This window comes from Pristiophorus japonicus, chromosome 9 (assembly GCF_044704955.1).
Source record: "Pristiophorus japonicus isolate sPriJap1 chromosome 9, sPriJap1.hap1, whole genome shotgun sequence".
In the NCBI taxonomy this organism is placed as follows: domain Eukaryota; kingdom Metazoa; phylum Chordata; class Chondrichthyes; family Pristiophoridae; genus Pristiophorus; species Pristiophorus japonicus.
In genome coordinates this window covers 193765198-193791223 of record NC_091985.1, presented here as the reverse complement: position 1 = coordinate 193791223, position 26026 = coordinate 193765198, and positions in this window count along the sequence as shown.

Below are 26026 nucleotides of genomic sequence, written 5' to 3'. Positions count from 1 at the left end.
GATGAGGAGGAATTTCTTCTCTCAGAGGGTTGTAAATCTGTGGAATTCTCTGCCCCAGAGAGCTGTGGAGGCTGGGTCATTGAATATATTTAAGGTGGAGATAGACAGATTTTTGAGCGATAAGGGAGTGAAGGGTTATGGGGAGCGGGCAGGGAAGTGGAGCTGAGTCCATGATCAGATCAGCCATGATCTTATTGAATGGCGGAGCAGGCTCGAGGGGCCAATTGGCCAACTCCTGCTCCTATTTCTTATGTTCTTACGTAACCACATTGCTGTGGGTCTGGAGTCACACATCGGCCAGACCGGGTAAGGACGGTAGATTCCCTTCCCCAAAGGACATTAGTGAACCAGATGGGTTTTTAATGATAATCCGATAGTTTCATGGCCACCATTGCTGATACTAGCTTTTTATTGACGACATCATCCGAAAACAATTTGTCCAGTTTTGGTCTCCTCACACGGTGGGTGATATTGAAGCTCTGGAAAGGGTGCAGAAGAGGGTCACGAGACTAATCCAAGTCTACAGCATCTTAATTATCAAGAGAGGCTAAAAGAGTTGGACTCTTCACCTTCAGTGGCGTAGACCTATGGGGGATATGATTAAGGTTTAGAAGATAATGAAGGGAATAGACAGTGTCCCAGTTGACCGTTTATTTCAATTAAACAGGTTAGGCAAGGACAGGGGCACAAATGTAAGTTGTATAAGACCAGATCTAGGTTAGATATCAGGAGGTGGTTCTTTCCCCAGAGAATAGTAAACCTCTGGAACAAGCCACCGTTTCATGTGGTGGATGCAGACCCACTGAATTCCTTCAGGCGAAAGCTGGATTTGTTTCTGTCTGCGGCGGAGATTAACACTTACAGAAGGGTAGGTACTGCAGGGAATTTAATGGCCAGACTGATCTCCTGGACTAGTTTCGATCGCCTCGATGGGTCGGAGAGGAATTCCCCAGATTTTTTCCCCCAAGTGGGCCTGGGTTGTTTATCTGTTATTTTGCCTCTCCCAGGAGATCACATGGTTTTGGGGTGGGGGTGCAGTGGACATGTTGTGATACACGGGGGGGGGTAATCGGGATTGTGTGGGACAGGCTGGATGGACCAGGTGGTCTTTACCCGTCCCTCGTTGTTCGTATGTGCGTATGTTGGTAACACAGCGTCAGTTTCAACATGGACGCTGACAATACCCAGCTCTACCTCACTACCCCCTCTCTCAACCCCTCCACGGTCTCTAACTCGTCAGACTGCTTGTTCGACATCCAGTTCTGGATGAGCAGAAATTTTCTCCAATTGAATATGGAGAAGACAGAAGCCATTGTTTTCGGTCCCCATCACAAACTCTGTTCCCTAGCCACTGACTCCATCCCTCTCCCATCTCCTGTCTGAGGCTGAACCAGACTGTTCACAACCTAGGTGTCATATTTGACCCTGAAATGAGCTTTCCACCACATATCCGCAGCATAACTAAGACCGCCTATTTCCACCTCCGTAACATCGCCCGCCTCCGCCCCTGCCTCAGCTCATCCGCTGCTGAAGTCCTCATCAGTGCCTTTGTTACCTCTAGACTTGACTATTCCAACACACTCCTGGCCGGCCTCCCACATTCTACCCTACTTAAACTTGAGGTGATCAAAAACTCGGCTGCCCGTGTCCTAACTCGCACCAAGTCCCGCTCACACATCACCCCCTGTGCTCACTGACCTACATTGGCTCCCAGTTAAACAACGCCTCGATTTCAAAATTCTCATCCTTGTTTTCAAATCCCTCCATGGCCCTCGCCCCTCCCTATCTCTGTAATCTCCTCCAGCCCCACAACTCCTCAAGATGTCTGCACTCCTCTAATTCACCCCTTCTGAGCATCCCTGATTATAATCGCTCCACCATCGGTGGCCGTGCCTTCAGCTGCCTGGGCCCCAAGCTCTGGAATTCCCTCCCTAAACCTCTCCACCTCTCTTTCCTCCTTCAAACATACCTCTTTGACCAAGCTTTTGGTCACCTGCGTTAATTTCTTCTTACGCAGCTTAATGTCAAATTTTTTTATCTCATAATACTCCTGTGAAGCATCTTGGGACATTTAAGGTGCTATATAAATTCAAAATTTGTGGTTCTAAATTTTGTTTAATTTAATTAACTGAATTTAAATTCCCCAGCTGCCATCGTGGGATTTGAACTCATGTCCCCAGATCATTAGTCTAGGCCTCTGGAGTATTGGTCCTGTAACATAGCTACTATACTACCGTACCCAATTGTGGGAACTCCAGCCCGATATCTATAAACAAGTAGAACATCTACCTAGAACATAAGAATGTAACAAAAAGAAGCAGGAGTGGGCCATTCGACCCCTCGAGCCTGATACGCCATTCAATAAGATCATGGCTGATCTTCTGTATGGATCAGAGATGTGGACCATGTACAGTAGACACCTCAAGTCGCTGGAGAAATATCACTAACGATGTCTCCGCAAGATCCTGCAAATCCTCTGGGAGGACAGACGCACCAACATTAGCGTCCTCGACCAGGCCAACATCCCCAGCTTCGAAGCACTGACCACACTCGATCAGCTCCGCTGGGCAGGCCACATTGTCCTGCATGCCAGATAAGAGATTCCCAAAGCAAGCGCTCTACTCGGAACTCCTACACGGCAAACGAGCCAAAGGTGGACAGAGGAAATGCTACCAGGACACCCTCAAAGCCTCCCTGATAAAGTGCAACATCTCCACTAACACCTGGGAGTTCCTGGCCAAAGACCGCCCTAAGTGGAGGAAGTGCATCCAGGAGGGCGCTGAGCACCTCGAGTATCGTCGCCGAGAGCGTGCAGAAAACAAGAGCAGGCAGCGGAATGAACTAGTCCTACCCACCCCTTCCCTCAACGACTATCTGTCCCACATGTGACAGAGACTGTGGTTCACGTATTGCACTGTTCAGCCACCTAAGGACTCATTTTAAGAGAGGAAGCAAGTCTTCCTCGATTCCGAGGGACTGCCTACAATGATATGAGGATGATGAGGCTGATCTTCAACCTCAACACTTTCCCACACTATCTCCATAATCCCTTGATTCCCTTTGTATCTGGGCATTGAATATACTCAATGACTGAGCCTCCACAGCCCTCTGGGGGAGAGAATTCCAAAGATTCACCACTCTCTGAGTGAAGAAATTTCTCCTCATCTCAGCCCTAAATGTCCGATTCCTTATTCTGAAACTGTGACCCCTGGTTCTAGACTCCCCAGCCCAGGGGAAACATCCTCCCTGCATCTATCCTGTCAAGCCCTGTATTGCTGTATGTTATATGCATCAGTATGATCACCTCTCATTCTTCTAAATCCTAGTCTACTCAATCTCTCCTCACAGGGCAATCTGCTCCTCGCAGCAATAAGTCTTGTGAAACAAAACGCAAATTAAAATACTGCAGGCGCCGGAAATCTGAAATAAAAAACAGAAAATGCTGAAAGTACTCAGCGGGTCAGGCAGCGTCTGCGGAGAGAGAACAACAGAATTAACGTTTCGGGGTCGATGACCCTTCGTCAGAACCGGCAAAAGTTCGAGATGTAACAGGTGTTTAAAGCGAGTGTCGGGGCGAGGGAAAGCCGGGAGGGGAGGGAAGAACAGGGAAGGTCTGTGATAGGGTGGAAGGTAGAAGAGATGAAGAGACAAACGAGATGATGGAGCAAGGCAAAAGGAGATGGTAATGGGACAAGTTAAGAAACAAAAGATGCGTCTAGATAGGGTGTAGAATCACCACCCTTGAGAGAGAGAGAAAAAACAGAAAACAAAAGAGAAGCAAGGGTTTTGGTCTGAAATTGTCGAACTCGATGTTGAGTTGAAGGCTGTAAAGTGCCCAAACGAAAGATGAGGTGCTGTTCCTTGAGCTTGCGTTGAGCTTCATTGGAACAGTGTAGGAGGCCGAGGACGGAGAGGTCAGAGTGTGAGGGGAGCGGGGAATTAAAGTGACAGGTGACCGGAAGCTCAGGGTCACACTTACGAAATGAATGGAGGTGCTCCGCAAAGCGGTCACCCAATCTGCACATAGAAACATAGAAAATAGGTGCAGGAGTGGGCCATTCGGCCCTTCGAGCCTGCACCGCCATTCAATAAGATCATGGCTGACCATTCACCTCAGTACCCCTTTCCTGCTTTCTCTCCATACCCCTTGATCCCCTTAACTGCAACGAGACCTGGGTGTCATGGTACATCAGTCATTGAAGGTTGGCATGCAGGTACAGCAGGTGGTTAAGAAAGCAAATGGCATGTTAGCCTTCATAGCGAGGGGATTTGAGTACAGGGACAGGGAGGTGTTACTGCAGTTGTACAGGGCCTTGGTGAGGCCACACCTGGAATATTGTGTACAGTTTTGGTCTCCTAACTTGAGGAAGGACATTCTTGCTATTGAGGGAGTGCAGCAAAGGTTCACCAGACTGATTCCCGGGATGGCGGGACTGACATATTAAGAAAGACTGGATCAACTGGGCTTGTATTCACTGGAGTTCAGAAGAATGAGAGGGGATCTCATAGAAATGTTTAAAATCCTGATGGGTTTAGACAGGTTAGATGCAGGAAGAATGTTCCCAATGTTGGGGAAGTCCAGAACCAGGGGTCACAGTCTAAGGATAAGGGGTAAGCCATTTAGGACCGAGATGAGAAGAAACTTCTTCACCCAGAGAGTGGTGAACCTGTGGAATTCTCTACCACAGAAAGTTGTTGAGGCCAATTCACTAAATAAAGTCAAAAAGGAGTTGGATGTAGTCCTTACTACTAGGGGAATCAAGGGGTATGGTGAGAAAGCAGGAATGGGGTACTGAAGTTGCATGTTCAGCCATGAACTCATTGAATGGCGGTGCAGGCTCGAAGGGCCGAATGGCCTACTCCTGCACCTATTTTCTCTGTTTCTATGTTAACTGTAAGGGCCATATCTAACTCCCTCTTGAATATATCCAATGAACTGGCATCAACAACTCTCTGCGGTCTTCCCAGTGTAGAGGAGACCACATCGTGAGCAGTGAATACAGTATACAACATTGAAAGAAGTACAAGTAAATCGCTGTTTCACCTGGAAGGAGTATTTGGGGCCCTGGACAGTGGGAAGGGAGGAGGGAAAAGGGCAGGTGTTGCATCTCCTGCGCTTGCACGGGAAGGTGCCGTGGGAAGGGGAGTGGGGTGCTGGGGGTGACTGCGGAATGGACCAGGGTGTCGCAGAGGGAGCGGGGACGATGTGTTTGGTCCTTGGATCACGCTGCAGGTGGCGGAAATTGGCGTGGATGAACTGATGGCGTTGAACGTGGAGGCTGGTGGGGTGAAAGGTGAGAACAAGGGGAACCCTGCCGTGGTTCTGAGAGGGAGGAGAAGGGATGAGAGCAGAGGTGCAGGAATTGGATGGAGAAATAAGCGGGAAATAGTACAGTCGAGTGAACCTTCGTTGCAACCCCTCTGGTGCGTAAATTCTGCTGCTGCCAATGTATTCCGTGTGTTTGCAAAACGTAGACAAAGGTAAGTGACTCACCGAAAGAGAAATATCTCCCGTAGGGATACTGATAGTAGAGAATTTCATCGATGAACCGTTCCACTGTATTGGGAGGTATCTCCGTATTGTCAAGGCACAGAGCAAGGATTGCCAACGATATGTTCAGAAGAATTCTGTTGGTATCTAGGTTTGCACAGAAACAGCACATGCAACAAAATGGGTTAATTCTGTTATGGATGTAACCCTTGGCAACCTGCATTATACCACCACCAGAGGGCCTACCTGTTGGAGTCCCAAAGGATCCCAGCATCCCTTGGGAGCACTGTATATAAGCAGGCCTCCCATGCTGTCCCAACACTCTGGAGTTTAAATAAAGGAGCTAAGGTCACACTTACACATTGTCTACAGTACTCAGTTGCATCACTTTATTACGAGCGTAACAATTGGCGACGAGATAACGAACAACCGCGCGAAAATGCAAAGAACTGTTGGTATCCTGGAGAAATTCTCAGAAGGGAACGATTGGGAGGCCTTCGTGGAGCGACTCGACCAATACTTCGTGGCCCACGCGCTGGAAGGGGACGAGAACGCTGCCAAACGAAGGGCGATCCTCCTCACCGTCTGTGGGGCATCAATCTATGGCCTCATGAAGAATCTCCTAGCTCCGGTGAAACCAACAACCAAATCCTATGAAGAACTGTGTACACTGGTCCGGGAGTACCTAAATTCGAAGGAAGGCATTTTGATGCCAAGGTATCGGTTCTACACGCGTCAACGGTCTGAAGGCCAGGAAGTGGCGAGCTACGTCGCCGAACTAAGGCGCCTTGCAGGACATTGCGAATTTGATGGATTCCTTGAGCAAATGCTAAGAGACCTTTTTGTGCTTGGCATTGGCCATGAGGTTATCCTTCGCAAACCACTGACTGTTGAAACACCGAACCTGAGCAAAGCCATAATGATAGCCCGGGCATTTATGTCCACCGGCGATAACACCAAACACATTTCGCAGCATAAAGATGTTTCGGCAAGTACTGTACTTGCCGTTTTCAGGCAGGAATGCATATGGCAGAACGTACACGCCTGCAGCTGCACGACCTCAGATGACCCAGAGTCCGCCATCAATTGTTAATACGAGGCAGTTAACACCTTGTTGGCGCTGTGGAGGTGATCATCGGCCCCATCAATGCCGCTTCAAACACTGTGCGTGCAAAGGCTGTGGAACAATGGAACACCTCCAGCGAACGTGCAGACGAGCTGCAAACCCTGCAAACCACCACGTTGCAGGGCAAGATCGATCCCCCATATCCCGGTACCATTCTGGGCAACCTCCCTCTGCACCCTCTCCCAGGTCTTCACATCCTTCCTAAAGTGAGGTGCCCAGAATTGGACACAATACTCCAGTTGAGGCCTAAACCGGTGGTTTATAAAGATTAAGCATAATTCCTTGCTCTTGTATTCTATGCCTCTAATAATAAAGCCAAGGATCCCATATGTTTTCTGAACAGCCTTCTCCGCTGTTCCTCAATTCTGATAAGAACATAAGAACATAAGAAATAGGAGCAGGAGTAGGCCATACGGCCCCTCGAGCCTGCTCCACCATTCAATAAGATCATGGCTGATCCGATCATGGACTCAGCTCCAGTTCCCTGCCCGCTCCCCATAACTCTTTACTCCCTTATCATTCAAAAATCTGTCTATCTCCGCCTTAAATATATTCAATGGCCCTTTTGCCGATTATCTTAAATCCGTATCGTCTGGTTACCGACCCTCCTGTCACTGGTCACAGTTCCTCCCTTCTCCACTCTGTCAGAACTTAGTAAAGCAAGGCAAAGAGGATTGGCCCTTGCAGCCAGCTCACCTTCATCGAATGAGGTGATCAAATATCCAGAGAACAGCTTAGAACCTTTGGCGTTTTCCGATGACATGACATCTGAAGGAGCAGATTTGAAAATTAGTTTGGTTTGTTCTTCAGAAATTCCGAAAACATGACAGTGACGCGAGACTTTAACCTGAAGCACCCTTGGGGAAACTGATGGGATCAGGAACGGCGCGACTTTTACACACACTTAACATTGGACCGATAGGAAATAATATTCAGTATGAACAGGGGGAGGCCCATTCAGCCCCTTGAGCCTGTTACACAGGAACAGGAGGAGGCCCATTCAGCCCCTCGAGCCTGTTACACAGGAACAGGAGGAGGCCCATTCAGCCCCTCGAGCCTGTTACACAGGAACAGGAGGAGGCCCATTCAGCCCCTCGAGCCTGTTACACAGGAACAGGAGGAGTCCCATTCAGCCCCTCGAGCCTGTTACACAGGAACAGGAGGAGGCCCATTCAGCCCCTCAAGCCTGTTACACAGGAACAGGAGGCCCATTCAGCCCCTCGAGCATGTTACACAGGAACAGGAGGAGGCCCATTCAGCCCCTCGAGCCTGTTACACAGGAACAGGAGGAGGCCCATTCAGCCCCTCGAGCCTGTTACACAGTAACAGGAGGAGGCCCATTCAGCCCCTCGAGCCTGTTACACAGGAACAGGAGGAGGCCCATTCAGCCCCTCGAGCCTGTTACACAGGAACAGGAGGAAGCCCATTCAGCCTGCAATGGGACAGGAATAATAAACGATCTCCTAGTAAAAGATCCTCTCGGAATGAGTGATCACAGTATGGTTGAATTTGTAATACAGATTGAGGGTGAGGAAGTAGTGTCTCAAACGAGCGTACTATGCTTAAATAAAGGGGACTACAGTGGAATGAGGGCAGAGTTGGCTAAAGTAGACTGGAAACACAGACTAAACGGTGGCACAATTGAGGAACAGTGGAGGACTTTTAAGGAGCGCTTTCATAGTGCTCAACAAAAATATATTCCAGTGAAAAAGAAGCGCGGTAAGAGAAGGGATAACCAGCCGTGGAAAACCAAGGAAATAAAGGAGAGTATCAAATTAAAAACCAATGCATATAAGGTGGCCAAGGTTAGTGGGAAACTAGAAGATTGGGAAAATTTTAAAGGACAGCAAAGAATGACTCAGAAAGCAATAAAGAAAGGAAAGATAGATTACAAAAGTAAACTTGCGCAAAACATAAAAACAGATAGTAAAAGCTTTTACCGAGATATAAAACGGAAAAGAGTGACTAAAGTAAATGTTGGTCCCTTAGAAGATGAAAAGGGGGATTTAATAATGGGAAATGTGGAAATGGCCGAGACCTTAAACAATTATTTTGCTTCGGTCATCACAGTGGAAGACACAAAAACCATGCCAAAAATTGCTGGTCACAGGAATGTGGGAAGGGAGGACCTTGAGACAATCACTATCACTAGGGAGGTAGTGCTGGACAGATTAATGGGACTCAAGGTAGACAAGTTCCCTGGTCCTGATGAAATGCATCCTTGGGTATTAAAAAGAGATGGCGGAAGTTATAGCAGATGCATTTGTTATAATCTACCAAAATTCTCTGGGGAGGTACCAGCGGATTGGAAAGCAGCTAATGTAACGCCTCTGCTTAAAAAAGGGGGCAGACAAAAAGCAGGTAAACATAGAAACATAGAAAATAGGTGCAGGAGTAGGCCATTCGGCCCTTCGAGCCTGCACCGCCATTCAATGAGTTCATGGCTGAACATGCAACTTCAGTACCCCATTCCTGCTTTCTCGCCATACCCCTTGATCCCCCTAGTAGTAAGGACTTCATCTAACTCCTTTTTGAATATATTTAGTGAATTGGCCTCAACAACTTTCTGTGGCAGAGAATTCCACAGGTTCACCACTCTCTGGGTGAAGAAATTTCTCCTCATCTCGGTCCTAAATGGCTTACCCCTTATCCTTAGACTGTGACCCCTGGTTCTGGACTTCCCCAACATTGGGAACATTCTTCCTGTATCTAACCTGTCTAAACCCATCAGGATTTTAAACGTTTCTATGAGGTCCCCTCTCATTTTTCTGAACTCCAGTGAATACAAGCCCAGTTGATCAGTCTTTCTTGATAGGTCAGTCCCGCCATCCTGGGAATCAGTCTGGTGAACCTTCGCTGCACTCCCTCAATAGCAAGAATGTCCTTCCTCAAGTTAGGAGACCAAAACTGTACACAATACTCCAGGTGTGGCCTCACCAAGGCCCTGTACAACTGTAGCAACACCTCCCTGCCCCGTACTCAAATCCCCTCGCTATGAAGGCCAACATGCCATTTGCTTTCTTAACCGCCTGCTGTACCTGCATGCCAACCTTCAATGACTGATGTACCATGACACCCAGGTCTCGTTGCACCTCCCCTTTTCCTAATCTGTCACAATTCAGATAATAGTCTGTCTCTCTGTTTTTACCACCAAAGTGGATAACCTCACATTTATCCACATTATACTTCATCTGCCATGTTATAGGCCGGTTAGTTTAACATTTGTAGTGTGGAAAATGCTTGAAACTATCATTAAGGAAGAAATAGCGGGACATCTAGATAGGAATAGTGCAATCAAGCAGACGCAACATGGATTCATGAAGGGGAAATCACGTTTAACTAATTTACTGGAATTCTTTGAGGATATAACGAGCATGGTGGATAGAGGTGTACCGATGGATGTGGTGTGTTTAGATTTCCAAAAGGCATTCGATAAGGTGCCACACAAAAGGCTACTGCAGAAGATAAAGGTACGCGGAGTCAGAGGAAATGTATTAGCATGGATAGAGAATTGGCTGGCGAACAGAAAGCAGAGAGTCGGGATAAATGGGTCTTTTTCGGGTTGGAAATCAGTGGTTAGTGGTGTGCCACAGGGATCGGTGCTGGGACCACAACAGTTTACAATATACATAGATGACCTGGAAGAGGGGACAGATTGTAGTGTAACAAAATTTGCAGATGACACAAAGATTAGTGGGAAAGCGGGTTGTGTAGAGGACACAGAGAGGCAACAAAGAGATTTAGATAGGTTAAGCGAACGGGCTAAGGTTTGGCAGATGGAATACAATGTCGGAAAATGTGAGGTCATCCACCTTGGAAAAAAAAAGTGAAAGGGAATATTATTTGAATGGGGAGAAATTACAACATGCTGCGGTGCAGAGGGACCTGGGGATCCTTGTGCATGAATCCCAAAAAGTTAGTTTGCAGGTGCAGCAGGTAATCAGGAAGGCGAATGGAATGTTGGCCTTCATTGCGAGAGGGATGGAGTACAAAAGCAGGGAGGTCCTGCTGCAACTGTATAGGGTATTGGTGAGGCCGCACCTGGAGTACTGCGTGCAGTTTTGGTCACCTTACTTAGGGAAGGATATACTAGCTTTGGAGGGGGTACAGAGACGATTCACTTGGCTGATTCCGGAGATGAAGGGGTTACCTTACGATGATAGATTGAGTAGACTGGGTCTTTACTCGTTGGAGTTCAGAAGGATGAGGTGTGATCTTATAGAAACATTTAAAATAATGAAAGGGATAGACAAGATAGAGGCAGAGAGTTTGTTTCCACTGGTCGGGGAGACTAGAACTAGGGGGCACAGCCTCAAAATACGGGGGAGCCAATTTAAAACCGAGTTGAGAAGGAATTTCTTCTCCCAGAGGGTTGTGAATCTGTAAATTCTCTGCCCAAGGAAGCAGTTGAGGCTAGCTCATTGAATGTATTCATGTCACAGATAGATACATTTTTAACCAATAAGGGAATTAAGGGTTACGGGGAGCGGGCGGGTAAGTGGAGCTGAGTCCACGGCCAGATCAGCCATGATCTTGTTGAATGGCGGAGCAGGCTCGAGGGGCTAGGTGGCCTACTCCTGTTCCTAATTCTTATGTTCTTATGTTCTCTCGAGTCTGTTACACAGGAACAGGAACAGGCCCATTCAGCCCCTCGAGCCTTTTACACAGGAACAGGAGGAGGCCCATTCAGCCCCTCGAGTCTGTTACACAGGAACAGGAACAGGCCCATTCAGCCCCTCGAGCCTGTTACACAGGAACAGGAGGAGGCCCATTCAGCCCCTCGAGCCTGTTACACAGGAACAGGAGGAGGCCCATTCAGCCCCTCGAGCCTGTTACACAGGAACAGGAGGAGGCCCATTCAGCCCCTCGAGTCTGTTACACAGGAACAGGAACAGGCCCATTCAGCCCCTCGAGCCTTTTACACAGGAACAGGAGGAGGCCCATTCAGCCCCTCGAGTCTGTTACACAGGAACAGGAGGAGGCCCATTCAGCCCCTTGGGCATATTCCGCCTTTCGATCAGATTGTGACTGATATGTGTCATCAATCCATCTATCCGCCTCGGCTCCATATCCCTTATTGGCCTTTGCAAGAAAACAAAAATGTATCAATCTGAAATTTCTGATTATCAATTGTGCTAGCATCGACTGCTTGTTGCGCGAAGAAGTGGTTCCAGCTTCTCTCCTGGAAGTCCTGGCTCTGATTTTAAGCTTATATTGGAAGTGATGGTTAAATTTTGTAACGGAACCAATTTGACCACATGGAGTTATCCCGTGGGTTGCTGGCAAGTAAACGCTACATTTTAATAAACAACAAATAGAGCTTGTATTTATATAGCGCCTTTAACATAGTAAAACATCGCCAGGCGTTTCACAGGAGCGTGAGAAAACCAAACAGATAAATTTCACACCGAACCGCATAAGAGGGCGCCACAGTTTTGGATGAGCTGACTGATATCGGCTCCTGCTCGGGTAACCCCTCTCCCTATCTCTCTACCCTCCTCCAGCCCCTACACCCCTCCCTATGCCTGTAACCTACTCCAGCACCTACAACCCTCCCTATCTCTGAAACCTTCTCCAGCCCCTACACCCCTCCCTATCTCTGTAACATACTCCAACCCCTACACCCCTTCATATCTCTAACCTCCCCCAGCCCCTACACCCCTTCATATCTCTGTAACCTCCTCCAGCCCCTACACCCCTCCCTATCTCTAACCTCCTCCAGCCCCTACACGCCTTCATATCTCTAACCTCCTCCAGCCCCTACACCCCTCCCTATCTCTGTAACCTCCTCCAGATCCTATAACCCTCCCTATCTCTTTAACCTCATCCAGCCACTACACCCCTCCGTTAATCTGTAACCTCCTCCAGCCGTAAAACCCTCCCTATCTCTGTAACCTCCTCCAGCCCGGCACTTCTCCCCATCTCTGTAACCTGCTCCAGCCCTACACCCCTCCCTATCTCTGTAACCTCCTCCAGCCACTACACCCCTCCGTTAATCTGTAACCTCCTCCAGCCGTAAAACCCTCCCTATCTCTGTAACCTCCTCCAGACCCTACAACTCTCCCTATCTCTGTAACCTCCTCCAGCCCTACACCTCTCCCTATCTCTGTAACCTCCTCCAGCCCGACACCTCTCCCCATCTCTGTAACCTCCTCCAGCCCTACACCTCTCCTATCTCTGTAACCTGCTCCAGCCCTACACCCCTCCCTATCTCTGTAACCTCCTCCAGCACTACAACCCTCCCTATCTCTGTAACCTCCTCCAGCCCCTACACCCCTCCCTATCTCTGTAACCTCCTCCAACCCCACAATGCTCCCAGATCTCTGTGCTCCTCCATTTCTGGACTGTTGCACATCCCTGATTATAATCGCTCCACCATCGGTGGGCAGGCCTTGGGCTGCCTGGGCCCCAAGATCTGGAACTCCCTCCCTAAACCTCTCCGCCTTTCTCTCTCTCCTCCATTAAGACGCTCCGCAAAACGTAACTGTCCTAATATCGCCTTATGTGCCTCCGTGTCAGATCCTGTTCGATAATCGTTCCTGTGAAGCACCTTGGGATGTTTCCACAGGGAATGGCGCCGGAACGACGACATTCGCTGTCGATACTGACGTTTACAGAGGATGGAAAGAGGGGCTCCCAGACATTTGAGGGTCGGACTATCCCACACAAAGCCAGACGACAGTCACGCTGGGCATGCCACAGGCACAACACACATTGCACACCGGTCACATTGCAAAAAAATACACAAACGTAAAGAGACAACGAGAGAGAGCGGCCGAGAGCCCGGCGATGGATACATGCCCAGCTCTTTCATTTTCTGCTCCAGTTTCATATCGAGCCGGGCGATGAGATTGATGGAGCTGCCCTCGCTGCTGATGTTGCGAGGGTTGCCGCAAGCCGCCTTCACCGCCAGCGTCTGCAACGCTGTCTCCGACAGACTCAGGTCTTCACCTGCGAGGAGAAGGAGAGAGAAAGTGTTGGTGACGTCAGGACGTTCTGTACTGTGTACAGTTCTGGTCTCCATATCACACTGGGAGTTACTGTGTACAGTTCTGGTCTCCATATCACACTGGGAGTTACTGTGTACAGTTCTGATCTCCATATCACACTGGGAGTTACTGTGTACAGTTCTGATCTCCATAGCACACTGGGAGTTACTGTGTACAGTTCTGGTCTCCATATCACACTGGGAGTTACTGTGTACAGTTCTGGTCACCATATCACACTGGGAGTTACTGTGTACAGTTCTGGTCTCCATATCACACTGGGAGTTACTGTGTACAGTTCTGGTCACCATATCACACTGGGAGTTACTGTGTACAGTTCTGGTCTCCATATCACACTGGGAGTTACTGTGTACAGTTCTGGTCACCATATCACACTGGGAGTTACTGTGTACAGTTCTGGTCTCCATATCACACTGGGAGTTACTGTGTACAGTTCTGGTCACCATATCACACTGGGAGTTACTGTGTACAGTTCTGGTCACCATATCACACTGGGAGTTACTGTGTACAGTTCTGGTCTCCATATCACACTGGGAGTTACTGTGCACAGTTCTGGTCACCATATCACACTGGGAGTTACTGTGTACAGTTCTGGTCTCCATATCACACTGGGAGTTACTGTGTACAGTTCTGGTCACCATATCACACTGGAAGTTACTGTGTACAGTTCTGGTCTCCATATCACACTGGGAGTTACTGTGTACAGTTCTGGTCACCATATCACACTGGAAGTTACTGTGCACAGTTCTGGTCTCCATATCACACTGGGAGTTACTGTGTACAGTTCTGGTCTCCATATTATATTAGGTCATAGAAGCATTGGAGAAGTTGCAATATAGATTTACAAAGATGATTCCAGAAGTGAAAGGTTACACCAAGCATAAATATTGAATAGGCTGGAGTTTTGATCTTGAGAAAGGAGAAGGCAGTGTTGTGAGCTGATAAGAGGACTTCAAGATTATGAACGGCTTTGTTCGGGGAGACATAGACAAGATGTTTCTCCTTGTGGGGGAAAGTAAATGAAGGGGCCATCAAATCCAATCGGGAATTCAGGATTAACTTCAGTACCCAGCGAGTGGTGAGACTGTGGAACTCACTACCACAGGGAGTGGTTGAGGCGAATAGTATCGATGCATTTCAGTGGAAGCTGGATAAACACATGCGGGCGAAAGGAATAGAAGGATATGTTGATGGGGTGAGATGGAGAGGGGTGGGTGGAGGCGAGTGTGGAGCATAAACACCGGTGCGGACCAGTTGTGCTGTAGACGCTATGTAATTCCACATAAATATAGATGATGAGGAGGGAGTGGGACATGGATAGATCCTCGACGGATCTCCAGATGTAATAGTCCAGGGAGTGGGAACAGAAGTCATTGCTTGTGAGACTGTGGCTACAATCGATGCATTTAAGGGGATCCTAGTTAAGCACATTGCATAAGAACGTAAGACATAGGAGCAGGAGTAGGCCATTCAGCCCCTCGAGCCTGCTCCGCCATTCAATGAGGTCGTGGCTGATTAGCTACCTCAACTCCACTTTCCTGCACGATCCCCATGTCCCTTGATTCCCTTAATATCCAAAAATCTATCGATCTCTGTCTTGAATATAGTCACTGAGCCTCCACAACCCTCTGGGGGAGAGAATTCCAAAGATTCACCACCCTCTGAGTGAAGAAATTTCTCCTCATCTCAGTCCTAAATGGCCGACCCCTTATCCTGAGACTGTGACCCCTGGTTCTAGACTCCCCAGCCCGGGGGAAACATCCTCCCCGCATCTACCCAGTCAAGCCCGGTAAGAATTCTGTATGTTTCAATGAGATCACCTCTCAATCTTCTAAACTCGAGAGAATATAGGCCTAGTCTACTCAATCTCTCCTCATAGGACAATCCCCCCATCCCAGGAATCAGTCTGGTGAACCTTCGTTGCACTCCCTCTATGGCAAGTATATCCTTCCTTAGGTAAGGAGACCAAAACTGTACACAATACTCCAGGTGTGGTCTCACCAGGGCCCGGTATAATTGCAGTAAGACGTCTTTACTCTTATACTCAAATCCTCTTGTAATAAAGGCCAACATACCAGTTGCTTCCCTAATTGCTTGCTGTACCTGCATGTTAACTTTCAACGATTCGTGTATAAGCACAGGAGAGAAAAAGGAATTGAAGGGTACAGTGATAGGGTGAGATGAAGCAGGGTTGGGACTAGCCTTGTGCGAGGTATAAATCGACCAGTTGGGCCGAACGGCCTGTGCCTGTGCTACAGATCAAATGTAATGTAACAGGCAGACAATTCACCATCACCCGTTTTATTCTATACACCACCCCCAACCCTCCCACCCAAAATACCAGCTACCTACCAACCTCTCCCAAACCAAACCCCCTCAACCCGCCACCAGTCAACGCTCGCCCCCACCAAACTCACTGCCCCTCAGCCCTCCCTATCTGTAGCCTCCTCCAGCCCTTACACCCCTCCCTATCTCTGTAACATCCTCCAGCCCTTGCACCCCTCCCTATCTGTAGCCTCCTTCAGCCCTTACACCCCTCTCTATCTGTAGCCTCCTCCAGCCCTTACACCCCTCCCTATCTCTGTAACCTCCTCCAGTCCTTACACCCCTCCCTATCTGTAGCCTCCTTCAGCCCTTACACCCCTCTATCTCTGTAACCTCCTCCAGTCCTTACACCCCTCCCTATCTGTAGCCTCCTCCAGTCCTTACACCCCTCCCTATCTCTGTAACCTCCTCCAGCCCTTACACCCCTCCCTATCTCTGTAACCTCCTCCAGCCCCTACAACCCTCCTTATCTCTGTAACCTCCTCCAGCCTTTACAACCCTCCCTATCTCTGTAACCTCCTCCAGCCCCTACAACCCTCCCCATCTCTGTAACCTTCTCCAGCCCCTACACCCCTCTCTATTGCTGTAACATCCTCCAGCCCCTACACCCTCCTTATCTATGTAACCTCCTCCAGCCCTACAACCCTCCCTGTGTCTGTAACCTCCTCCAGCCCTTACACTCCTCCCTATCTCTGTAACCTCCTACAACCACTACAACCCTCCCTATCTCTGTAACCCCCTCTAGCCCTACATCCCTCCCTATCTCTGTAACCTCCAACAACCACTACAACGCTCCCTATCTCTGTAACCTCCTCAAACCCCTACATCCCTCCCTATCTCTAACCTCCTTCAGCCCCACCAACACCACACCTCCCCCACATGCAAGATCAAGATACCTCCAAACATCTATATTTGTGGTAAACTTCAATGATTTAGACTTGAATATAGGGGGTATGATTAAGAAGTTTGCAGATGATACTAAAACCAGCCGTTTGGTTGATAATGAAGAAGAAAGCTGTGGACAGCAGGAAGATATCAATGAACTGGTAAGTTGGGCAGAACAGTGGCAAATGGAATTCAATCTGGAGAAGTGTGAGATAATGCATTTGGGGAGGGCTAACAAGGCAAGGGAATACACAATAAAGAAGAACATAAGAAATAGGAGCAGGAGTAGACCATTTGGTCCCTCGAGCCTGCTCCCCCATTTAATGGCTGATCTGATCATGGACTCAGCTCCACTTCCCTGCCCGCTCCCCATAACCCTTCACTCCCCTTTCGCTCAAAAATCTGTCTATCTCCACCTTAAATATATTCAATGACCCAGCCTCCACAGCTCTCTGGGGCAGAGAATTCCACAGATTTACAACCCTCTGAGAGAAGAAATTCCTCCTCATCTCAGTTTTAAATGGGCGACCCCTTATTCTGAGACTATGTCCCCTAGTTTTAGTTTCCTCAATGAATGGAAACATCCTCTCTGCATCCATCTTGTCGAGTCCCCTCATTATCTTACAAATGTCAATAAGATCATCTCTCATTCTTCTGAACTCCAATGTGTATAGGTCCAACCTACCCTCATAAGTCAACCCCTTCATCTCCGGAATCAACCCAGTGAACCTTCTCTGAAAAGTCTCCAATGCAATTATATCCTTCCTTAAATACGGAGACCAAAACTGTACGCAGTACTCCAGGTGTGGCCTCACCAATACCCTGTACAGTTGTAGCAGGACTTCTCTGCTTTTATACGCTACCCCCTTTGCAAAATAAGGCCAAAATGTCAGAACTGAGCAGTGTAGAGGAACAGAGGGACCTCGGAGTGCAGGTCCACAGATCCCTGAACGCAGATGACCAGATAGATAAGGTGGTTAAGAAGGCATACAGAATGCTTGCTTTTATTAGCCGAGGCATAGAATACAAGAGCAGGGAGATTATGCTTGAACTGTATTAAACACTGGTTAGGCCACAGCTGGAGTACTGCATGCAGTTCTGGTCACCACATTACAAGAAGGATGTGATTACACTGGAGAGGGTGCAGAGGAGATTTACCAAAATGTTGCCTGGACTGGTTAATTTTAGCTATGAGGACAGATTGGAGATTCTGGGTCTGATTTCTTTGGAACAGAGGAGGCTGAGGGGAGACCTGATTGAGGTGTGTAAAATTATGAGGGGCCTGGATAGAGTGGATAGGAAGGACCTGTTTCCCTTGGCAGAGGGGTCAACAACCAGGGGGCATAGATTTAAAGTAATTGGGGGGAGGTTTAGAGGGGATTTGAGGGGAAATCGTTTCACTCAGAGTGGTGGGGGGCTGGAACTCAGTGCCCGAAAGGGTGGTAGAGGCAGAAACCCTCACCACATTTAAAAGTCATCATCATCATAGACAGCCTCTCGAAACAAGGTCCCACACAAGAGATTGGTGTACAAAATCAAAGCACATGGTATTGGGGGTAATGTACTGATGTGGATAGAGAACTGGTTGGCAGACAGGAAGCAGAGAGTCGGGATAAACGGGTCCTTTTCAGAATGGCAGGCAGTGACTAGTGGGGTGCCGCAGGACTCAGTGCTGGGACCCCAGCTATTTACAATATACATCAATGATTTACATGAAGGAATTGAATGTAATGTCTCCAAATTTGCAGATGACACTAAGCTGGGTGGTGGTGTGAGCTGTGAGGAGGATGCTAAGAGGCTGCAGGTTAGGTGAGTGGGCAAATGCATGGCAGATGGATAAATGTGAAGTTATCCACTTTGATGGCAAAAACAGGAAGGCAGATTATTATCTGAATGGTGACAGATTAGGAAAAGGGGAGGGGCAACGAGACCTGGGTGTCATGGTACATCAGTCATTGAAAGTTGGCATGCAGGTACAGCAGGCAGTGAAGAAGGCAAATGGCATGTTGGCCTTCCTAGCCAGGGGATTTGAGTATAGGAGCAGGGAGGTGTTACTGAAGTTGTGCAGGGCCTTGGTGAGGCCACACCTTGAATATTGTGTTCAGTTTTGGTCTCCTAATCTGAGGAAGGATATTTCTTACTATTGAGGGAGTGCAGCGAAGGTTCACCAGACTGATTCCCGGGATGGCAGGACTGACATATGAGGAGAGACTGGATCAACTAGGCATATATTCACTGGAATTTCGAAGAATGAGAGGTATCTCATAGAAACATATAAAATTCTGACGGGACTGGACAGGTTAGATTCAGGTAGAATGTTCCCGATGTTTGGGAACTCCAGAACCAGGGGACACAGTCTAAGGATAAGGGGTAAGCCATTTAGGACTGAGATGAGGAGAAACTTCTTCACTCAGAGAATTGTGAACCTGTGGAATTCTCTACCACAGAGAGTTGTTGAGGCCAGTTCGTTAGATATATTCAAAAGGGAGTTAGATGTGGCCCTTACGGCTAAAGGGATCAAGGGGTGTGGAGATAAAGCAGGAATGGGGTACTGAGGGAATGAACAGCCATGAACTCATTGAATGGCGGTGCAGGCTCGAAGGGCCGAATGGCCTACTCCTGCACCTATTTTCTATGTTTCGATGTTAACCTTCTCTTTTTTCACGGGATGTGGGCGTCGCTGGCAAGGCCGGCATTTATTGCCCATCCCTAATTGCCCTGGAGAAAGCGCTGGTGAGCCGCCTCCTTGAGCGGTTTGGTGCAACTGAGTGGCTTCCTGGGACATTTCACATGGCAGCCAAGTGTCAAGCACATTGCCTTGGATATCTCAGAGGGACATATCGGCCAGACCGGGTAAGGACGGCAGATTTCCTTCCCTAAAAGGACATTAGTGAACCAGGTGCGTTTCTAACGACAATCATGGTCACCATTACTGACACTAGCATTTTATTCCAGATTCTTTATTTAATTAACTTTAGAGGGGATTTGAGGGGAAATGTCTTCACCCAGAGGGTGGTGGGGGTCTGGGGCGGAACTCACTGCCTGAAAGGGTGGTAGAGGCAGAAACCCTCACCACATTTAAACAGTACTTGGATGTACACTTGAAGTGCTGTAACCTACAGGGCTAGGGACCCAGAGCTGGAAAGTGGGATTAGGCTGGGTAGCCTCTTGGTTGGCCGGAGCGGACACGATGGGCCGAAATGGCCACCTTCCCCGCTGTAATTGTGCATGATTCTGTGACTCAGTGTTCCACCAACCTGCCCGCCAGTTCCCGAGCAGAGTTTGAATCAGGCGTTGGAACATTTGGTTCTCGATCCCCGGCTCGTGATACCTGGCCAGCCGCAGGGCGATGAAGACGCGAGGATCTGGCACGTTGGAGATATTGGTGACGCTCCGATGCAGCATATCCAGGAGTGACTGCTCCAGCTCCTTCTCAAATTCAGGGATGGCTGCAACGATAATTGTAAACTAACAATGGACAACGGTATTCAGGCCCAACTTGTGCCCGACCAGAATTCAAAGACGTTTTGACACTGGGTGACGTGATCAAACAGAGCCGATTGGATCCTGAGGAACACACAGCACAGAAGGAGGCCATTCGGCCCATCATGCCTGTGCCCGCTCTTTGAAAGAGCTCTCCAATTTGTCCCAATCCCCCGCCCTTTCACCAAGGCCCTGTGAATTATTTCACTTCCAGTATTTATCCAATCCCGCTTTTGAAAGTCACTATTGAATCTGCTCCCACCGCCCTGTCAGGCAGCGCGTTCCCGATCACAACAACTCGCTGCGTAAACACATCTCTCCCCATCTCCCCCTCTGGGTCTTTTCCCAATTACCTTCAATCTGTGTCCTCTGGTTATCCACCCTCCCGACACAGGAAACTATTTCTCCTTATTTACTCGATCAAAACCCTTCATGGTTCTAAACACCTCGATCAAATCTCCCCTTAACCTTCTCTGCTCTAAGGAGAACAATCCCAGCTTCTCCAGTCTCCCCATGTAACTGAAGTCCCACATCCCTGGTACCATTCTGGTCAATCTCCCCTTAACCTTCTCTGCTCTAAGGAGAACAATCCCAGCTTCTCCAGTCTCTCCATGTAACTGAAGTCCCACATCCCCGGTACCATTCTGGTCAATCTCCCCTTAACCTTCTCTGCTCTAAGGAGAACAATCCCAGCTTCTCCAGTCTCTCCATGTAACTGAAGTCCCACATCCCTGGTACCATTCTGGCCAATCTCCCCTTAACCTTCCCCGGTACTGAGCGGTAGTACTAAAGGAGAGTGCACATTCGGAGTGGCAGTACTGAGGGAGAGCTGCACTGTCGGAGGGGCAGTACTGAGGGAGAGTGCACTGTCGGAGGGGCAGTACTGAGGGAGAGCTGCACTGTCGGAGGGGCAGTACTGAGGGAGAGCTGCACTGTCAGAGGGCCAGTAGTGAGGGAGTGCTGCACTGTCGGAGGGACAGTACTGAGGGAGTGCTGAACTGTCGGAAGGGCAGTACTGAGGGAGAGTGCACTGTCGGAGGGGCAGTACTGAGGGAGAGTTGCACTGTCGGAGGGGCAGTACTGAGGGAGAGCTGCACTGTCGGAGGGTCAGTAGTGAGGGAGTGCTGCACTGTCGGAGGGGTAGTGCTGAGGGAGTGCTGCACTGTCGGAGGGGTAGTACTGAGGGAGAGTGCACTGTCAAAGGGGCAGTACTGAGGGAGTGCTGCACTGTCAAAGGGGCAGTACTGAGGGAGTGCTGCACTGTCAGTGGGGCAGTACTGAGCGAGTGATGTATTATTGGAGCGGCAGTACTGAGGAGGTGCTGCACTGTCGGACGGGCAGTAGTGAGGGAGTGCTGCACTGTCGGAGGGGTAGTGCTGAGAGTGTGCTGCACTGTGGGAGGGGTAGTACTGAGGGAGAGTGAACTGTCGGAGGGTCAGTACTGAGGGAGTACTGCACTGTCGGAGGGGCAGTACTGAGGGAGTGCTGCACTGTCGGAGGAGCAGAACTGAGGGAGAGCTGCACCATCAGAGGGGCAGAACTGAAGGAATGCCGCACTGTCGGAGTGCCAGTACAGAGGTAACACTGCACTATCGGAGGGGCAGTACCGAAGGCGTGCTGCACTGTTGGAGGGGCAGTACTGAGGGAGTGCTGCACTGTTAGAGGGGCAGTACTGAGGGAGTGCTGCACTGTTAGAGGGGCAGTAGTGACGGAGCGACACACTGTCGGAGGGGCAGTACTGAGAGAGCACTGCACTTTCGAAGGGGCAGTCCTGACGGAGCGTTGCACTGTCGGAGAGAAAGTACTCAGGGAGTGCAGCACTGTTGGAGATGCAATACTGAGGGAGTGCTATGCTATCAGAGGGGCAGTTCTGAGGGAGCGCCGAACTGTCGGAGGGGCAATACTGAGGAAGTGCAGCACTGTCGGAGGGGCAATACTGAGGGACCGCTGCATTTTCAGAGGGACAGTAATGAGGGAGTGCTTCACTATCGGAATGGCAGTACTGAGGGAGTACTGCATTATCAGAGGGGCAGTACCGAGGAAGCGACACACTGTTGGAGAGGCAGTACTGAGTGAGCGATGTATTATCGGAGTGGCAGTACTGAGGGAACGCTGCACTGTCGGAGGGGCAGATCTGAGGGAATGCTGCACATTTGGAGAGGCAGTACTGAGGGAATGCTGCACTGTCGGAGGGGCAGTACTGAGGGAATGCTGCACTGTCGGAGGGGCAGTACTGAGGGAGCACTGCACTGTCGGAGGCGCAGTGCTGAGGGAACGCTGCACTGTCGGAGAGGCAGTACTGAGGGAACGCTGAACTGTCGGAGGGGCAGTGCTGAGGGAGCGCTGCACTGTCGGGGGGCCAGTACTGAGGGAGCACTGCACTGTTGGAGGCGCAGTACTGAGGGAACGCTGCACTGTAGGAGAGGCAGTACTGAGGGAGTGCTACACTATCAGAGGGGCAATACTGAAGGATCGCTGCACTGTCGGAGGGGGAGTACTGAGGGAGTGATGCACTGTCTGAGGTGCAGTACTGAGGGAGGGCTGCACTGTGGGAGGGGCAGTACTGAGGATGCAACGCTGTTTCGGAGGGGTGATAATGAGGCAACGACACACTGTCGGAGGGGGAGTACTGAGCGAGCGATGTATTATCGGAGGGGCAGTACTGAGGTAATGCTGCACTGTCGGAGGGGCAGTACTGAAGGAGTGCTGCACTGTCGGAGGGGCAGTACTGAGGGAGTGCTGCACTGTCGAAGGGGCAGTGCTGAGGGAGCGCTGCACTGTCGAAGGGGCAGTGCTGAGGGAGCGCTGCACTGTCGAAGGGGCAGTGCTGAGGGAGGGCTGCACTGTTGGAGGGGCAGTACTGAGGGAGGGCTGCACTGTTGGAGGGGCAGTACTGAGGGATCGCTGCACTGTTGGAGGGGCAGTACTGAGGGAGGGCTGCACTGTTGGAGGGGCAGTACTGAGGGAGCGCTGCACAGTCGAAGGGGCATTACTGAGGGAGGGCTGCACTGTTGGAGGGGCAGTACTGAGGGAGCGCTGCACTGTCGGAGGGGCAGTACTGAGGGAGCGCTGCACTGTTGGAAGGGCAGTACTGAGGGAGGGCTGCACTGTTGGAGGGGCAGTACTGAGGGAGTGCTGCACTGTTGGAGGGGCAGTACTGAGGGAACGCTGCACAGTCGAAGGGGCAGTGCTGAGATAGCGCTGGGCTGTCGGAGAGGCAGTACTGAAGAAGCAATGCACTGTGGGAGGGGTAGGACGGGGGAGCGCTGCACTGTCAGAGAGGCAGTACTGAGGGGATGCTGCACTGTTGGAGGGGCAGTACTGAGGGAGTGCCGCACTGTCGGAGAGGCAGTACTGAGGGAGCGCTGCACTGTTGGAGGGGCAGTACTGAGGGAGTGCTACGCTATCAGAGGGGCAGTACTGAGGGAGTGCTGCACTGTCAGAGGGGCAGTACTGAGGGTGTGCTGAACTGTCGGAGGGGCAGAACTGAGATGGGCTGCACTGTCGGAGGGGCAGGACTGAGGATGCAACGTTATTTCAGAGGGGTGATAATGAGGCAACAACACACTATCGGAGGGGCAGTACAGAGGGAGTGTTACGCTATCAGAGGGGCAGTACTGAGGGAGCGCCGAACTGTCAGAGGGGCAATACTGAGGAAGTGCAGCACTGTCGGAGGGGCAGTACTGAGGGACCGCTGCACTCTCTGAGGAGCAGTACTGAGGGTGTGCTGCACTGTCGGAGGGGCAGTACTGAGGGAGGGCTGCACTGTCGGAGGGGCAGTACTGAGGGAGGGCTGCACTGTCGGAGGGGCAGTACTGAGGGAGGGCTGCACTGTCGGAGCGGCAGTACTGAGGGAGTGCAGCACTGTCAGAGGGGCAGTACTGAGGTTGTGCTGCACTGTCGGAGGGGCAGTACTGAGGGAGGGCTGCACTGTCGGAGGGGCTGAACTGAGGGTGGGCTGCACTGTCAAAGGGGCAGTACTGAGGGAGCACAGGTCTGTCAGAGGGGCAGTACTGAGGGAGCACTGCACTGTCGGAGGGGCAGAACTGAGGGAGTGATGCACTGTCTGAGGTGCAGTACTGAGGGAGGGCTGCACTGTGGGAGGGGCAGTACTGAGGATGCAACGCTGTATCGGAGGGGTGATAATGAGGCAACGACACACTGTCGGAGGGGCAGTACTGAGGGAGTGCTGCACTGTCGGAGGGGCAGTACTGAGGGAGGGCTGCACTGTCGGAGGGGCAGTACTGAGGGAGTGTTGCACTGTCGGAGGGGCAGTACTGAGGAGGTGCTGCACTGTCGGACGGGCAGTACTGAGGGAGGGCTGCACTGTCGGAGGGGCAGTACTGAGGGAGGTGCTGCACTGTCGGAGGGGCAGTACTGAGGGAGTGCTGCACTGTCGGACGGGCAGTACTGAGGGAGTGCTGCACAGTCGAAGGGGCAGTACTGAGGGAGCACTGCACTGTCGGAGGGACAGTACTGAGGGTGGGCTGCGCTTTCGGAGGGGCAGTACTGAGGGAATGCTGAAATGTTGGAGGGGCAGTACTGAAGAAGCAATGCACTGTGGGAGGGGCAGTACTGAGGGAGTGCTACACTGTCGGATTGGCAGAACTGAGGTTGTGCTGCACTGTGGGAGGGGCAGTACTGAGGGAATGCTGCACTGTCGGGGGGGCAGTACTGAGGATGTGCTGCACTGTCGGAGAGGCAGTACTGAGGGAGTGCTGTACTGTCGGAGGGACAGTACTGAGGGAGCGCTGCACTGTCGGAGGGGCAGTACTGAGGGAGCGCTGCACTGTCGGGGGGGCAGTACTGAGGGTGTGCTGCACTATCGGAGAGGCAGTACTGAGGGAGTGCTGCACTGTCGGAGAGGCAGTACGGAGGGAGTGCTGCACTGTCGGAGGGGCAGTACTGAGGGAGTGCCGCACTGTCGGAGGGGCAGTACTGAGGGACCGCTGCACTCTCTGTGGAGCAGTTCTGAAGGTGTGCTGCACTGTCGGAGGGGCAGTCCTGAGGGAGTGCTGCACTGTCGGAGGCGCAGTCCTGAGAGAGTGCTGCACTGTCGGAGAGGCAGTACTGAGGGAGTGCCGAACTGTCGGAGGGGCAGTACTGAGGGAGTGCCGCACTGTCGGAGCGGCAGTACTGAGGGAGCGCTGCACTGTCGGAGGGGCAGTACTGAGGGAGCGCTGCACTGTCGGAGGGGCAGTACTGAGGGAGCGCTGCACTGTCGGAGGGGCAGTACTGAGGGAGTGCTGCACTGTCGGAGCGGCAGTACTGAGGGAGCGCTGCACTGTCGGAGGGGTAGTACTGAGGGAGCGCTGCCCTGTCGGAGGGGCAGTACTGAGGGAGCTCTGCACTTTCGGAGGGGCAGTACTGAGGGAGCGCCGAAATGTCAGAGGGGCAGTACTGAGGAAGCGCTGCACTTTCGGAGGGGCAGTAATGAGGGAATGCTGCACTGTCGGAGGGGCAGTAATGAGGGAGCGCTGCACTGTCGGAGGGGCAGTACTGAGGGAATGCTGCACTGTAGGAGGGGCAGTACTGAGGGAATGCTGCACTGTCGGAGAGGCAGTACTGAGGAAGCGACACACTGTCGGAGGGGGAGTACTGAGGGAGCGCTGCACCTTCGGAGGGGCAGTACTGAGGGAGCGCTGCACTTTCGGAGGGGCAGTAATGAGGGAATGCTGCACTGTCGGAGTTGCAGTACTGAGGGAGCAC